The sequence below is a fragment of the Gavialis gangeticus genome, unplaced genomic scaffold (genome assembly GCF_001723915.1).
Source record: "Gavialis gangeticus isolate Ggan-Ray unplaced genomic scaffold, GavGan_comp1, whole genome shotgun sequence".
Classification (NCBI taxonomy): domain Eukaryota; kingdom Metazoa; phylum Chordata; order Crocodylia; family Gavialidae; genus Gavialis; species Gavialis gangeticus.
The window spans coordinates 11016953-11034364 of record NW_017728998.1 but is presented as its reverse complement, the minus strand read 5'-3'; the positions used below and the strand labels follow the sequence as shown (position 1 = coordinate 11034364).

At 46.0% G+C, this 17412-nt stretch overlaps 1 long non-coding RNA gene across 1 annotated transcript in view; it reads left to right on the top strand.

Annotated features, from left to right (window-relative positions):
* The window catches only part of LOC109289481, a 50382-nt gene that overhangs the window by 18683 nt on the left and 14287 nt on the right, over positions 1-17412 (top strand). The window contains exon 2 of the long non-coding RNA XR_002095385.1: positions 13350-13409. This is a non-coding gene — a long non-coding RNA (uncharacterized LOC109289481). The remainder of the gene's footprint in view (positions 1-13349; positions 13410-17412) is intronic.

The following is a 17412-nucleotide window of genomic DNA, read 5'->3' as shown; positions in this document are numbered from 1 at the left end:
CTGTCTCTCACCCCATTCTCATTAGGAAGCTGGGGGACTGTGGCGTAGACACCCATACAGTCCAATGGGTCGCCAACTGGCTAGAGAGTCGCACCCAGGGGGAGGATGTGGGTGGGTGCTGTGTTTGTGGGGTGCCTGATTGGGTGTGGGTGTGGGTGTGGGGGAGGGTGTAGTTATGGTGGGGTGTGCATAGGAGCCCCCGCGTGCACCCCGCTAAACCGGTCAGTACCCACTCCCACCCTGCAACAGCCCAGAGCCCGCATGCCCTGCAGTGCCTCCCTGCCACCGCCAGCAACATGCAGCCCCAGTCCTGCCCTGTACCTGCTCTGGACTCATCCCCACTGGAGTGGATCAGCAGGAACCCGGGCACAGTCGCAACATAACCTGACCCACCCCACGCCTGCTCCACATCACCCACCCGTGCCGTGTCCTGCCGACCCTGGGCACGCAGTGGGGCTGGGGCAGCTCCGCAGCTGGAGTGCCTTTCTAGGTAGCCCAGATGGTGGCTCTGGCTGCTGCTGCTGCTGACCCAGCCCTGCGGTACTGGTGGGGACCGGCATTGCACAGCCCCGACCCCACAGCTCCGGGCTCGCCCACCTAGGCTCAGCAGCAGTGGCATGGGACACAAGCTGTTGCTCAGCATGGGTGGGGGTGGGTGGGAAAATTGCTCCCTCCCCCCCTCACCACTGCCAGGCTGGTTTTGCTGCAGCTACCCAGAGCCTGCATCAGGCGGCCCTGCATCTGTTTTGTGCTGCCACCGCTGCCCTGCTAGGCAGCTTGACAAAGGGCAACCCAGCATGGCATGGGCTCTGGGTGGCTGCAGCAGGAACAGCCCAGTGGTGTTGAGGGGGTGGTGTTGCTTTTCCCCCACCCTGAGCAACAGCTTCCACACCACCACTGCTGAGCCTGGGAGAGTGAGCCCAGAGCAGGCGTGGGGCGCATGGGGTCAGGGCTATGTGCATGGGTCCCTACCCGTAGCATGGGGCTGGGGGCCAGTGGCAGTGGCAGCCAGGAGCTGCTGCCACCTGGGCTGCCTAGAAAGGCAGTCTAGCTGCAGACCCACTCCAGTCTGGCTGCGTGCCCAGGGGGAGGCAAGACATGCCACAGCTGAACTGTGGCCAGGCAGGACTGAGGGACCCACCGTAGCCATACAAAGACCCACCGCGGGCCATATTTTGCCCACTCCTGCCCTAACAGCTCAATTTTATCTTGCATTTCTTGTGCAAGAAGTTGCATTAACTTTAGTTGGACTATTCACATGGCTGAGGATGGTCAAGTTAAATCTCACTGAAGAGTGACCTTATGTCCATAGGATAAAGCAGGGCACTTGGAGTCATGATTCCTGGTTTCACTTCCTGGCTCTATCACCAATTTTCTGGATGACCCTGGGTAAATCACTTAATCACGAGATTAAGTTTACCCAGGGCAGATGTGTTGTGAGGCTTAAACAATGTTTGTGAAGTGCCCTGAGGAGGAAAGAAGCTATGCACTTGCAAACTATTGGTAGAGCTGGCTGCCTCTACATCTGACTTAAATGCTCAGAGAACTGTTTGGGCAACCACACGCTGACACTGCACATTTCATTGACACGTCTTTGGCTCTTGCCTGTGTACTTCTTACCACCATGCACACAATCGTGGAAATTATGCGAGTAAAAAGGACATTAGATTAGTTTACACAAACCTTTTTCTGAAAATGTGGCAAGGGTTTTTCTGAATGTCATGACTGCGCAGGTCTCAGCTATTGCATTATCTTTAGGTAACTATAGCTTTGATATAGCCAGGTGCTTAGTTAAATTGAGATTCCCTTTGGGTTTCTAATTTTCCTCCTCTAAAAAGATATGGGAAGTTTCCAGAGAAAACCACCTCTGAAAAAAATTGAGTTTTCCTATTATGCTTAAGTGGGGACAGGATTTGATTGCCTAAATCTGCAACAAATAGTGATGGTTTTCTGTCAGGATACCTGAAGAGATGCTTCACTGAATAATCAATCTCTTGGGTTAATAAAACCCAACTGAAGGATCTCTTGTGAAATTTTTGGTACCCCATCCTTTTAGACAGGTTAGAAATAACCTAGTAGTAATGTGTGTGTGTCTACTTCCACTCCCAACCAGAACAAGGAAATACAAAGGCACATAAATGAAAACAACAGGAACCTCACAAAAAAAGAAAAAAAAAAGATTTTGGGTTGAGTTTGGGCAAAGGTTCACAGTAGGGAGAGAAGGGAAGGTGCTTCCTATTTATCTTAACCGGTTCTGCTTATCTTTGACTAGAAATTGTTTTGAGGGATGAGGAAGTTCAGTGAAAAATCAATTTTGTTTTGCACAGGACACAGCAGTGTTCACATTTAATCAAATTAACATCCCTTCTACACCAACACGTTAAACGACACACAGCTCAGTGGGGATTTACCTGACTAGGGACTGTAACAAAGCAGAAAGAGGATTGCAGTATGTTGCCCTATATTGTGTTATATTTAAACGGCCCATGCGTTACGTCAGTGATTCCCATATACATTAATTGGTCTTATAACACCTGGTTACACTATATAGTGTAATTTGCCAGGAAGTTGATATGCATGCATTTCATAACATGGTTTATATAATCTATTATTAAAGAATAAGGCTGCATCTGTAATTATAGTAGAAAATATATTTTACTGACTTTTACATAAAAGCATGCAGTACGCACCACACAGTGAGCAAAGTAGTACCAGCCCTCAGAAGGCAGCAATTCACATACTTTATGTTCCTTTTGGGAATAAAGTAACAGGTACAAAAATCAACTGCCATTTAATGAGTATTGAACTAAACCCTCAGATTCAATTGTCCCTATATTTTCTAGAAGGGACAGTTTAGTTTGGGATGATGTGGCCTAGATGAGTTGACTGTGTGCAACTTGACTGAGCAGATGTCCCTGGGTAGATTCAGAGTCCTATCTACTCCCAAGTGATAAAAATAAGTTTTGTGCTGGTTTTTACTTCTGCTTGCACTGCAGAATCTGCACTGCTATAGAAGAGTGAGCTGGAAAATGCCCTCGTGCAGGCTCATCCAAAATGTTAAATCAGCTGCAAATTTCAGAGGTTCATTTTGGCAAGGAATAAAGCCTGCAAGAGCCTAGGTTGACTGTCACATCGCAGGCCAGGAAGGGGAAAAGTTACCTTGGCAGCTCCTGGTCCTGAGTTAGCTGGTTCACTAGAGCTGCACACCAGCCGAGTATCTTGGCCTTCCTACTTCCAGCAAAACTCCCCATCCTGCTGTTCATTTCCAGGAAATAGGATGTTGCTACGGCCCAAGCTGCCTTTCTCAGACTGACCCTTCAGACCCTTCCCCCTTGTCCTGTAGCTTAACTCCGAAAATATCCAACCCCCTACACCCAAACCCCCATACTGATCTATTATCATGCGTGTATCTATTGTGTATTTAGATACCAAGCACGTGAGGTTTGCTGCACTTTTATCCTGGCCTTGAAATCCATAGAAACACAGCATGAATGTGGTGAAAAAACCTTGGGCATTGTAAATTAATTACAGCTTGAACCTTTTTCCATTTATGGTGAGCTTTCTCCTTCCCTCCCAGCCCCCAGGGTATTGCACTGTAAAACACTCTCTGTAATAGGTTTTATCTCATTCTGCCTCCCCTCCATTTTTCCAGCTTCTCTAGCGAATATTTGTCTCTTCTACCTGCTGCCCTGTTAAATCAGCCTCCAAGGCAGTGACATATGCCAGATCGCGGGTGCTGTCACTTTAATTCCCGGTGCTCATATTTTTCTCCTCTGAGTGGGGAGGTGGGGGCAGATGTTTTAGAGCACGGGGCCTTTTGCTGGCTGGCACGCCGAAGTCCTGATGTCTGCTGCTAATTACTGGAGTTGAAATCTTGGCCTTCGCTGACTGTGCCCAGAGTTAAACAGCAGGTTTCTCCCAACTGCCGTGGCATCCAGGTGTTCGATCTTGTTCGAAACGAAACCCCGCACTCAGCTACATAGCATTTCAGCTGAATTCTTCCTATGTAAATCTGATTTTTGCCTGGAAACAGACCTCCAGAATACGTGATGGTGGGCTTCAGCTGCCCTGCCCTGTCTCCTTTCCACTATCTAGCAATTGTTCCTCTAAGGCATGGAAACGGTGGGCCTCAAAATGCAACAGAGATACCACAGTTCCCCTGTGCAAATGAGGAGCGGTCATTGAGACACCATGAAGGGAAATCCCTCCGTCTCCTGTGTACTCCCAGGTGGATGTGGGGTAGGGAGGGGGAAGGAACTGTAAATAGGCCAGGCAACGGGAACAGAAGTGGGGCATTTTTGTTGCACAACGCATAGACCTTTCGGCTAAAAGCTGTACACGGGGAGCGTATACATTGGGCCATGCCCATTTTGGAAGGAGACGGCCATGTGGACAAACCAACAGGGACATGCTCTGCTGGGTTTCCCTCTAACGCAGGTGTGTGCTGAGCAAAATCATTTCACTCTGTGTTTCCATAAGGAACGAGATCTCTACCCTATTGTATGTCGGGAGCGCTCCAAAGCTATTGAAGTCAGTGGAAAAAATCCCAAAGGCCTGGGACGTTACAATTTCACAGGGGCAGATTTCCAATCTCTAGCTGGCATGGCAAGGATGCCAAGCCTTTTCCTGCCAGTGTGACTAGGCGACCGTATTGTTCTGCTGGCATCTTTTATTTGAAGAGGAGCGAAATCCTAAAGCTTTCAACAGGTTGTTAAAAATCCCAGTTATATAAACCACCTTCTAGCCTCCGATGCCAAATTGGATGCACAGCTCTCAGGTCTTCCTCAGGGCAGGGGAAATGGAAAGCTGATCCAGACTGAAGCTTGAGAAAAAAATATAGCTGTGATGTATTCGTGGGACTAGAAGTTTGAGTTGAGACTGATATTAATAAGAAAAATACAAGAGGGAAGAAAACAGGGCAGTCACTGGTTAATAATGCAGAAAGGAGGTGCAGGAAGGATTGCACTGTATGGAAGAGGGATAAAATGGAGCTCAGCCAGGGTCACCGGTCTCTCTCCCACCTCCTAAGGCTGTACAGGGGGGACTCTGGAGGCTCTAGGATTCAGATGATGCCTCTCTTCTCCTTCCTAACATACATCTGTTGGAAAAAATTGCCGAGGAGGCAGCCAGAGACTCCACTGCAGAAGCAGTGAGTGCAGGGATTTTTGGTCATTCAGAGGCTTTGAACAGACTTTCTTTGCCTCTTGTGTGCTTCCTCCACCTCCTCCCTCCTCCTGGGTGTGGTGTTCAGTAATCTGTGCCCAAGACACTTGGAAGAAGATCATCTTTATTCAGCGAGGCAGCTCCGACTGCCCCTGCTTAACAGAACATCTGCTTCTGCAGTGCCCTTCTCTCAGGCTCCTTGCATCTGGAAAGCTAAACCTCCTAAAATATACGCTTCCTGATAACGCGTCTTCCTTTTCCAGCCACAATGCTCACCAATGAATGACATTTATTGAGCTCGAGTCCAAATACTTAACCAACCTAAACTTACTGGGAGTGTTCAGTTAATCCCTGCAGTACCTTGCACTGTCACTGGGAGGACAAGCCTCTTTTGAACTCTCACTGCTACTGTTGTCGAGATGTGGTAAAGCTGGTTTCTTCTAGCAGCGCTAAAGCCCGGGCTTTGCTTGTTGTAACCTATTGTGGTTGCTGCCTAACTGAGACCTCTTGGGACAAATGACCAACTTGATGCCCCTCGTTTCCCTCCCGTCTGGAACTCGAGGTGGGAGCATTTATTTTTTCACCTCTATGCAGTTTGGGGTTACACAACTTCATAGGACAGCAAGGCAATTTCTTGTGATACCACTGCTAATTGCAACCATCAGTTTAATAGATTCATAGATGTTAGGGTCTGAAGGGACCTTATCAAATCATCGAGCCTGACCCCCTGCCCTGGGCAGGAAAGAGCGCTGGAGTCAGCGCTGCCCACCCCCCCGGCACCCATGAATTTGTAGGTGGCCACAAGATCACCTCTAAGCCTTCTTTTTTGGAGGCTGAAGAGATCCAGGTCCCCTAGTTTCTCCTCATAGGACTTGGCCTGCAAACCCTTAACCATGTGAGTGGCCCTTCTCTGGACCCTCCCTAGGTTATCCACATCCTTCCTTTCCATCATAAGTAGGAGCTGTACCATGTTTGTGAAATTGTGGCAGCTCCCAAACCCCCAAATCATGCATAGATGCATTATCTTTGCTCAGTTTTATCACCCTCCCCACACATCTGAAAAGCCCAATTTTTCTTCCATTATAGGCATTTGAATGCTCAGTTTTCTGCGAAACAAAATGCCTGCAAAGGATAGACAATCTTTCATTGGTGCTATAGGAGAACTGAACACTGTCAAGTACAGACCAGTCTGACATCCCTATTTTCCCCCCCAATAGTTTTTTTTTGAGCACCATTTTTCACCAGCCTGCTACACTAGGAATAACAACTAGTGACTACAAGCCTAAACCAAAACGTCAGGACAAATTCCTTAACTCAGGCCTCTAACCTCAGTCCATTGTTTGCCTTTACTATGGTGAGGATGCCACATCTAGAAATAAATACTTTTGACAGAAACAGTCACCTGTTTAGTGGTAGCATCTTCCTGCAAGAATATCTGATGGAGATGAGAATAGTATGTAGAATAAACAGGAATTTATGCTGACTGGGAAAAAAAGCTATATCTATGCATACATTTCTAGAAGGCCAATATTTCCTATGCTTTGATGAGAAAGCCTTGTGCTTAGCTTGGCCTGCACATTCCCTATGTAGAACAAGCCATGACTATGCTTTTAATGTCTGAAGCCGTTCCTTTAAAAAAAGGTTCAATCCTTCATTGACTTTCACCTAACTTTTAAACCGATTTTTCTATAACACCTCGGGGATCACCATTCTAGCATCTCAAAATGAAATCTCATCTAGAACGGAGAGCGCCCGTCTGGAGCGTTGAAGGGGCTGAGAACATGTCATGTTGGCTATTTAGTGCTAATAACCTGCAGATCTTATGAAGGTTTTCACCTTGAGCTTTTAATCTGGCACATTTCATACAACTTATTTTTTTTTGTTATTAAATTCATGCACGGGATCAGTGCTTGAGTAGTTAGGACATGTCTCCAAAGATCAAGAAGCCTGAGTCTGAGCCTTGTTTCATAGTTATACTGAAGGCCACCTCTATTTGGTCCAACTGTAAATGGGTACCTGGTCATTGGACTGGGGAATCAGCCTGGGTGATGGAAAAGGTCTTCTGTTTCCCATGCTCCTAGATACAGAAAATGACCTGCTGTAAAAAGCCTACTAACCTGATGAGCCACATATGCTTGGGATGGACCTTTGTCCTTGATCTTTGATAAATGTAGTGCTTAGCTCTGGGCCCTGCCCCACTGTGCTTTTGTCCAATGTTCTGGACAGTGTCACCAACCACCAAGTCTTTCTCTATATTTGATTTGCAAATCACGTATTTGAAACTGAAAGTAATCTCTGTGCTCTTGAGGACGAGAGGGTGTTTGTCAGGCCCCTCTTGGCAATGGTAGTCGGTGATTTATGGCTGGCTTTCCCTTGAACAAGACTTCCCATAACACATGACTCTTTATGTGTATGGGCTAAAGCCAAAGCCTCTTTTCTCCAACTGAGCATACTGACACTCATTCAGGAGTGGTTAGAGCTCTTGATACATATGTTGTTGATCTCCAGTTTTGAGCATATTGCTGAAAGAGGAATGCACAGATGCACAGCATTTCCATTTTTTTAATTGTTCAGCTTTAGCCACTCTGGCTTTATTCGAAGTTGCCTAGCTTCACTAATCATGTTGTTCTGCTGTTTCCCCCCCTCCCTAGAATCAGACTCATCTATATAAACTGTAATATTCTCCTTTCCATCAATAGTTCTGGGTCTCAGCCATGAGTTCGGGTTTTTTTTAATTGCTCCAGTCATTTTACTGTCCTCTGTACACTGGTGGCTTTCACCTGTGTTGCTTACATATGAGACGCAGTGCAACCAACTGATGGCGGATGAGAAAAGCTCATCTCTAGCTGAGAACTGCCAACTCGTACTTACAAAAGTACACTTGGGATTAGGCATTGAAGTGAGACTTCACAAAGGGCATTATTCCAGCTTCACAGGGGGGAGAAGTTATCAAGGGAGATTCCACTTCTCTGAATGCAGATCTCTTTTGCTAATGAGAAAAATATCAGAGAGACTGAGTGATAGATTAGAGTCAGCTTTATTAATAAGATGTACAAAAAAGCCTACTTGCAAATAAGGAAGGTGGGAATTCTCTCTCCAGGGGAAGAGCAAAGGTAGGTTTAAGCTGCCTTTGAACCACCCAGAAGATGGGCTGCTCCTGGCACAATGAGGTCTCTGAAATTAGTAGAGTAGCCAATGGGGTTTCTCTACATGCACTGAAATTTCCTTGCATTGTTCTGCCTCTTTTCCCATGCTTAGCCACACCCCCAACATACCCGGGGAAGACTGTGAGAGGTGAAGCATAGCATCACCTGCCCTGATCTTACAGCCTCCACATGCATTCTGTACAGACAATTTCCATCTCCTTAAAGGCCCCCTCATGCCTCCACTTCGGGGTCAAGGACCTCGTCAGAGAATTGTACCTGCCCTTAAGAACATTTCTGCAAATCCAAGAAGGAGATGATAGGCACAGCAGCCTGGCTACGTGCCACTTGTTATCGCTCAGAGGCGAAGGCAAGTGAACGAATGTTTTCACTCGCCCTAAATACCTGTGTGAATACTGGAAAAAAAAATGCTGCACAAATGTTTGCTTGAATTTCAATCTGAGCTTGCTCCAGTTGCGCTAGTGCAAACTGGCAGGCTTGGTGCTTGCATCTACCAAATTTCAAGCATGCATACCTGCTTTTTTCTCTACCTCCGGCGCATTTCAGATAGCCTGGGCTAGCTACCTGATTCACTACAGGAACAAGAGTTCTCAGACATTTCTCCTGGCACTAAGGCAACTAATAAATGAGCCTGACAAGGCTGCAGCCCCCACCCTTAGCAAGGGGGAGAACTACTCGCACGCACAATTATATTATATGTGATATCCAAAAATTACAGAGCAATAAATATAATGCGCTTGGGTGTATGGTGTAGGGGATGGGGGTAGGACAGTGCCTAACCTAGCAAAGGGACACAGCTCCTGGAGTCCCAACACAGAAGCAATTAAATGAGCCAGTTAGCACCTGCTGGAAGAGGGGCAGTGCATACGCTCTGCATGACGTATACGTTCCAGTTAACAACTCAGCACCAAGCCACGTGCTACTTGGAGAGCCTAAAGAGGAAGTAAAGGAGTGCGCAGCCCTGCAATGAGAGATGAACCCCTCCCACAAGGGAGAAAGGCAAGCCAGTTGGGAGCAGCTGGTAGGCATCCCACAAACCAAAAAAGGAAAAACAAATTGCAGAGAGCAAATCGTTCCCCCCCAGATTATTCGCACTCTTGCAATTCTAGTGTTCGTGTCTTGGGTCAGTGGAAATGCTAATGACCCCATGTAATAATCACTCTTGGACAACTCCATATAGCTCTAGCCTAAGACATGCTCCCATTCAGAATTTTGCATGGTCTTCGTTACCTTGCAGGTGCCAAATTCAGCTGGGTCGCCTGCTTTGCGTCTCAGGCTGGCAAGCAAGCCAAAGCAAGTCATCTGGCGCAGGGGGGTAGATAGGTGTACTTACATGTGTGCATACATATATGATAACAAGCGCTTGAGACAATCCCACAGGTTGTCTTTGATGATTTGAACTATTTTCCTTTGGCCACAGACTCCCTCTGGCTGAGGTGATGCAGGATTCACAGCTCTGCTGGGGAGCTGAAGAGCTGGTTAGATATATTGAAAAAAACCAAACCAAAAAAAAAAAAAACATGACGTGGGCAGAGCTGAGTACTTTCATAGGGAAGTGCATTGGTTTGCCTGACTTCCAGAGTTTCTGACATGGCCTAGAGGGTATGGTGACCACCACAGAGAGTGGCTCAGCAGCAGTGTCTACTACAGAAATACAAGAGGGGACTCCTGGTCTGAAGTCTGCATGACACACTGACGTTCACCGCAGTGACCAGAACAATAAAAACAAGCAAGCGTGTGAAGGCTTGCTTGAAAAAAGAACTTGCCTTTCTCTCTATTATCATTACCCTCTTCCCAGCTTGCTGCTCTGCCACCCCCACCCTCCTCTTATGTGCAATGACTTGGTTCATCGGTCCCTCGGGCCACTCCTTCTGGGTGTGGTGCAAACTGAGCTGTGCTTCCCTTGGGCAGCGATGTGCTAAGGCTTCAGGATGCGCTGACTCAGTGGGGCAAGGCTAATTTTAAGCAGTAGTTCCAGACAGCTTTGCCTAGTGCAAAATGTACCTCTGCCAGATAGACCCAACCACTAACTTCTTTTCCACACAGACTCTGGAGCCTGAATAAAGCAGACCTGGCCGTGCCAGAAGGCTGGCACAGCAATTCAGGGCGTGGGCAGTACAAAAACAGACCTGCCTCCTCAACATCTGGATCAGCTGGGAGCTGGGCACAACACGTGCCGTTTCCCAGCGCAACTCCAAGCACCTCCAAAACCTGCTATAATTAATACGGGAGGTGGCTACCACGGTGGGACTCGAGGAAGAATATGGGCACCCCAGGCAAGCCCTGTTCCCAGCCAGACTTGCCATGCCATTTCTGTGGCACCAAAGGTCCCCGGTGTATGGTCTCAACAATACACCCTAAAAGCTGACAGATTCAGGTGACTGCAGACTAAATGAGGGCAGAGAGCAAGCTCCGAAGCCAAAAGCAGTGCCCACAGAAGCAGTCCTCTCTTTTGTAGAGACACTGCAGCTGACACGTTGCTGCTCGTTGCCAGCATCCCTTGGGAAGAGAGGTGCCTTTCAGGTAGACAAGCTTTTTAGAGCTTTCTGGGCCTGGTCCCAAGCCTGCTGAAGTAGAGGGGAAATCTTTCCATTGATTCCAAGAGATTTGGATTAGGCCCAAATGTGAAAGCCAACACCATAAACTCCACCTGGAAGCCAATAAGCAGCCAAGTACCGGCCGTGGAGCATGGGTGTCATGTGCTCGCAGCAAGCTTCCCTGCTTACTAAGCAGGCTGCTGCATTCTGCATCGGCTTCAGTTTCCCAGTGGATTTCAGAACGAGCTCCTTTACTGCATTGCAGTTGTCTAAGTCTTCAGGTGACAAAGACAAAGGACATGGATAATTGTGGCAATGACCACATCCAACAGAAAAGGTCATAACCCTCCCAGTCAGGAAGAGGTGGAAAAAAAGGACAAAAATCAACGAATGAGTAACGTCCCGTATACAGTAGTGGGGTGTCACTGTTCTTAGCCAATTATGCTAAATGCTTCAAAAATCTTTTATCCCCTCACAACCAAATGGAACAAAATGATGACACAATGGTCTTAAAGCTTTAATCAGCAGGTCAAGCCAAGCCTTTTATTCCTTTGTATGTTCCAGTCAATGGAAAGTTATTGCTTAATTAACCCCCTTGAATGAATACCTGATAATTAATAAACCTATATACTGTACCCCAAGGCTTTGAGTTTAAGAAGTCTCCTCTGTTCAAGTATGAAAAAAGAAAACATGCTGAACTAATGGGAAATAATTCCGGTAGAAGGCAAACCAATTAGGATTAGTGAATTCCATTTCATTTAAAGTTCGAAGATAGAGAAGTAATTTATCTAGTAAATTAATAGTGTTGGTGACTTTCCTAATATATTAGCAAGTCTTTCGTATCATATTAGTGAAAACCAAGCTGGCTAATACAATAAAAGACTTATTATAAAGGTATGAAGGTTACTAATGTGATAAGATTTTTTGCATCCAATTAGTATTAAAAGAACATGTTTCTAAAATGGGTTTTTATATTTATTTATATCATTCCTGGTGCACGTCACAAGCCATATTTTATTTTAATAAATTAATTCTCCTCCTAACTTGGGAGTGAGTGTACAGGGGATATCTCCCCAGCCAAGAACTGTGCATGTGAAAGAGTGTATATACGCTTGAGTGCACGTGTATTAATGATTCAGATGTTCAGGGTGTGGCTGCATTGCTTTAGCAAATCTGAAGCAGTTTGGTATTTTTCTAACCCTGGGCAAGCTACAGATTAGGCTGCTGTACCTGACTATGCCAAAGCCTAAATGCTTCCTAGAAATTACTTTGCCATTGGTCATAACTAGTCCAGTTTTGTGCCTCTACCAGTTACTGTTATTCACCTCCTTCAAAGGAAAGTGAAAGATCCCAATAGCACTGCATTTGTGGAATAAATTACTCGGTGGTGTAACTAGGGTGGGATGGATAGGGCAACTGCTCCAGTGATGTGGAGGGTGGGGGCGTGGAGAGGGGTGGAAAAAAAGGCTGCTACTGCAGCCACACAATTGCACCAGAGCACAGAGCAATCAGAAGTTGCCACTGCCCCTAGGTACAGGAGGACCCAGGTGCCTGGCTATGTTGTTATACCTCAAACTACCCATAAATGGTGTTTCTGCTTAACCTCCATTAGCTAGAGATTGGGCTATGGTATGAAGCTGGAGGAAGAATATGGAAACCCTGTTTCTATAGATATAAATGGATATTTCTATATCTTTCCCAGATGCTTATTTTAATCCTTACCATTTAATACCTTTAATCCAAGCATTCAGAGGCAACCTTTTCTGGACCCTGCTCAGGTCTTTGTCTCATCTTGAAGCAATGGGTTCCAGAGGTCCATTGCATGAAAAATTACTTCCTGTTGTTACTTTAAAAATCTGCTGCCTTTCACATCATGTTCATAAAAAAAACACATGAACTCTTGTGTGAGCTCTCAGTTACTTCCCCTTTGGTTTCATTTGGGGGGGAAGAGAGTTTTGCTTTTGGTTCTAATTGGACCAAAGACTATATCTGGTGCCCCAAGCCAACCTTTCTGAACCTGAAATGAGCATTCAGCTAGGTTCGACTTGGAGGAATGAACAGAAATGTAGATCTGTACATACTTTATCTTGCATTTTAACAGTGCATGTATGTTTCTGTATTTAGCTTTGTACCAGGTTTTACCTTCTCTGCTGAACCTGTGGAGTCTGTAGCTGTTATCCTTGGAAATAAAGCTTTCAGACTCCCATAAAACCCCTTCTTATGGTGTTTGCACTGGGAGTTTACAGAAGAATCAGAAATGTACACACAGGTGCTTAAAGATCAATTGTATTAGAGAATATAATTGGTGCTATTTTTCATCTTTAAAGTTCCTGCAAGGGTAGTTTTCCTAGGCAGATTGAATTAGTAAAGTAGAAACAGATGCAGTCGATTGTCCATCGTTCAATTAGAGCTATGGGTTATAAAGACTGATCACAATCAAGGGGGTTGGTAACGGGCAAAGATATATTCCTTCTTTGTTCCATAGGAATCGGTGCCGCAAACTGATGATGAATTTTATTTGCTGAAGACCCTGGAAATCCTGAAGGTTTGGATTGCAGTCCCATTTCTTGTTACTTCACTTACATTAAAAAAACAAAAATACAGTGAACCATTGGATCCTTGCCTGAAACACCACCATAACTCCAAGCCAATATAGAAACGGTGGAAATTGGAAAGATCTGAGGTGGATGGCAAAAAAAGGGTGAGAAACATGGCAGGATTTAATACAAGAAGTGGCAAAGATTAGGGTTATTCCACCTAGGATAGAGAAGCTGATCGAGCCCTCTTTTTAAATTTGTCCTATAAAATAAGACAAGGAGAACACTCAATGTAAGAAAAGGTCAAACCTTTTAGGAACAAAAAAGGCAGGTGAATGTTATGTAGTTGAGTCAGTCTTTGGTATCTTCTATTACAGAAGATGAAATCAATTGCTATACATCATTTTAATAAAGAGCCTGGCACTTTTATCAACAGCTGCTATGCAAGCAGAGGTAATGATAAAGCAAATGATGTTTGTGCATCAGAATGTATATTTATTGCCCTCACAGGTCAGGAAGGAATCCAGGTCCCCTACACACCACAACGTAAAGTTGACTTGAAGTATTTGTTGCCATTCACTGAATTATTAACTATCGGTTTACACATTGCATTTACAGGTGAGCCTTGGACTACAACATGTTGAGCTGGGACAGAGCAGCCCTGGCTGGCAGGGGGCCCAGGGCATCAGCCCAGGGCTGCTCTGACTTGGCTCAATGTGCTGCGGAGGGGCTGGCTGGGGCACGGGGGTGTTCCCATTCAGGGCTAGCCAGCAGGCAGCCCCCACACTGAAGCACCCTTGTGCCCCAGCCAGCCAGGTCAACATCTACACATGCATTGCTGTGCATGAAAAAATACTGCAGTAAAAGGCAACTCTGCAGTAAAAGTCTCATATAGACGCATCTGCTGAGATGTTAGCTTTTCACTCAGTCCTACCAGTGGCCCTCTTGTGTTCAGGTAAAATGTCATTCCCGTCAAAATTCATTGGATATGGCTCTGATGCTCTTGTTCAGAGGCTTAACAGAGGATTTCAGTTTGGGTCTGCCAAGTCCAGGGTCCAAATTATGGGGGAGCACAGCGGGGTGAGCCCCCGTATAAGAGATGAGAGCCCCTCATGGCCAGTTGTCACATTCATAGATTCATAGTTCTTCCCCTTCCCCCCGTAACGTGGGTTCCCCCCACCGCAACCGCCCAGAGACCGTGCACCTAGGCGCACAGTCCTCAGCCCACCCTAGACAGCCCAGGTGGTGGTGGTGGCGGGTCCTTCTGGCTGCCCCCACCACTGGCCCTGGCCCTATGGTACCGGTAGAGACCCATGCACACAGCCCCAACCCAGGCCAATTTTTTTTGCAGACTCCCCACCCCAAGAGTCAAACCCTGGTCAAGCCATGATTTTTCACGAACACTGAAATGACCTACAGCTTAAATCATGGCAATAATCAAGACACAGAGCATGACACAGGAACATAAGATGTGAAGGAGTAGGCTGAAGGAGGGGAGAGAAAAACAAATAAAGCCAGATGCATAAACAGCAGCAAACTTGAAGACTTGTGCAGGGTCTTAATGAGCCAGAAGCTAGAGGTCATGAAGCTCAAGAGAAAGCTAGTGAAAGGAATTAGGCAGATGTGTCCCAAAGAAGTAATTTCCACAGACGTGAAAAGGGAGCAAAGTTAAAAACAGGAAGAAGGCTAGATAGGAGGAAGTGGGAATAGCTGAAGTAAGGGATAGTGTCGCTGGGGACAATGGTCACAGCCAGAGGACTAGAAAGGACAGGGATAAACTGGTTTTTGAATGACTGTAGTCATCCTGGATGCAGGGAGGGAAAGAGAAAGGGACTAAACATAGGGCGCATCTACACATGCCCGGGGCTGCACGTTTGGTACTGCACCGCCTTGGAGGCGCGTGGATTTTTTTAGACGCTATGTGACTGCTACGGTGACATAGCATCTCGTGTGCACAAACCCACCAAAACTATCTACCTGGTGCCTTGGGAGGATGGTGGAGTAAGGGAAACTGGTGAGGAAAAACGGAGGACCCTTTGAAGAAAGGCAAGGAGTTTCCTCCACTGTCTGAATGTTATCTGACAATAAGATCAGGTTCAGCAATGTTTCTATGAACATTATCTGACCAAATGAGCTGCTGGAAAGAGAGAAAGGGAGAGGGAGGGAGTCCCAGAACCAAGAGCTGGGGACTTGGAAGACGAGCTGATTTCAGGTGTAATGAGTAGGGACAGTAGGTGAAGAACTGGGAAAATCCTAGCAGACTAGAGACAGATCTCCGAGGGAACTTGGAGAGCAGACGAGGTACAGGATACCGCTACTGGCACAGATGCTGGCCAGGCAATTGGAGAAGTTAAAAGATACATAAGGAGAAAAGAGTCATGAAAGCCTTAGGAGGAAGACGAGGAGGAGGAAATGACTGACTGCGTAACCCTGCACAGAGATAGAGGCTGCTGAGGCTCCAGAGGTCATGGAAACAGCACATGCAAGGGTGGATTGTGGGGGAAGGGGAAGAACGAGAACAGTCATCGGAAATCAGATGATTTGATAGGGAAACTTAAATGCAGAGGTCAAAAGGGAAAGCAGGGCTTGGTGAAAAATAAGCCAAGGGAGCACCCTAGCCTTGTTATTTTGCTCTTGGAGCCCTTGATCTAGCAGTTGCTAATGATAGACAATGCAGGAAATTACATTTGTATTAACCTCTAACACTGATGTAAAAATAGGCGTAATGCTATGTTTGTGGTGATTAATGCAGTGTGAAAAAGATAATTAAATGAGGCCTCGTTTACTTTTGCTTTCTATGCCTCACTGCTACAGTGGCTCCTGCTCAATCTCCTTGGAAATCTATTAGGTTTTGCTACCATTATTTTATCACTTCTCCTGCATCGAGTTAGACACACCTACCCAGAGCTGTGGGTTTCAGAGACTGATTCCCGGGGGTTCTGCCTTACTGCAGTACTGCCTGCTATTTTCTGCTCAGAGTATGTGACCACAGCTATGCAGTGGCTACACTTAACGCTTTTACTGGCCTTACTGGTTTTATCTCCCATTATATTTAACACCACCATCACCACAACCACCATCATCCCTTACCGCGAGAGCTGTTTGGAAAAAAGCACTGGAGAATGCAGCTCCGTGGAAGTTGAAGCACTCAGCAAAACGGAGTCAATTTAAATGAAATGTAATCTCTGCTATAACTGGAGAACAATTTCTGAGAACACCCTAAAGCTTGAAACAATTTTGCTTGCTTTAGTTTTGAAATCATGTCCCAATATTTCTTTTTAAATTTTGGATTAAAAAAAAAAAAAAAAGCAAAAATTGACGCAGACTTTTTCTGTTTCTTACAGAGACAGTGGAAATGTAGTGGGTTAGTTCCTAACTGAAGAGAAATATCAAAATCTGGGAATTCTTTATGAAACAAATACGTTCTTGTCTGCACGCCTTTATTTAGCACAGAACTAGCTTTACGTATCCAAAATACTTCACCGTATTTAACTCTTTAAGAATCAAGTCTAGTTCGATGTTCCTATAATCCCCACATTTTATATGTGAGGAAAGAGATGGGGAAGTGAAATGCTCCAGGCTATTCAGGGAAATCGGTGTCAGAGGCACTGTGAGTTCCCAGGACCTTTTGACAAGCAGACCTCTGTTCACTCCATGCCTCAAGCCAGCAAAACACCAAAAAAGACACCAGCACTAAAAAGGCTACAAACAGGTGTCATTTGGGTAGTGGGATCAGCTGTGTCAGGATGCGTCCCAGCCTAGCTGATCCAATTGATTGACGGAGACAGATGTCATTCAGAGCTATTGTCCCCCAGGATTAGGCCCCTGCTGCTCCGGGTGCCTGTCCCCAATCTGGGAGCACCCTGGGGAATCCTGTGTGTACTACGGTCTTCACTTGCAGATGTATACCTGCGGGGAAATTGCTGGGCCATGGGTCTGCAAGCGTGGAGCAGAGAATGCATGGGCTTCCCTTGCTCTCCAATGTGAAACATGTGCCTAGCAGGGGAATTT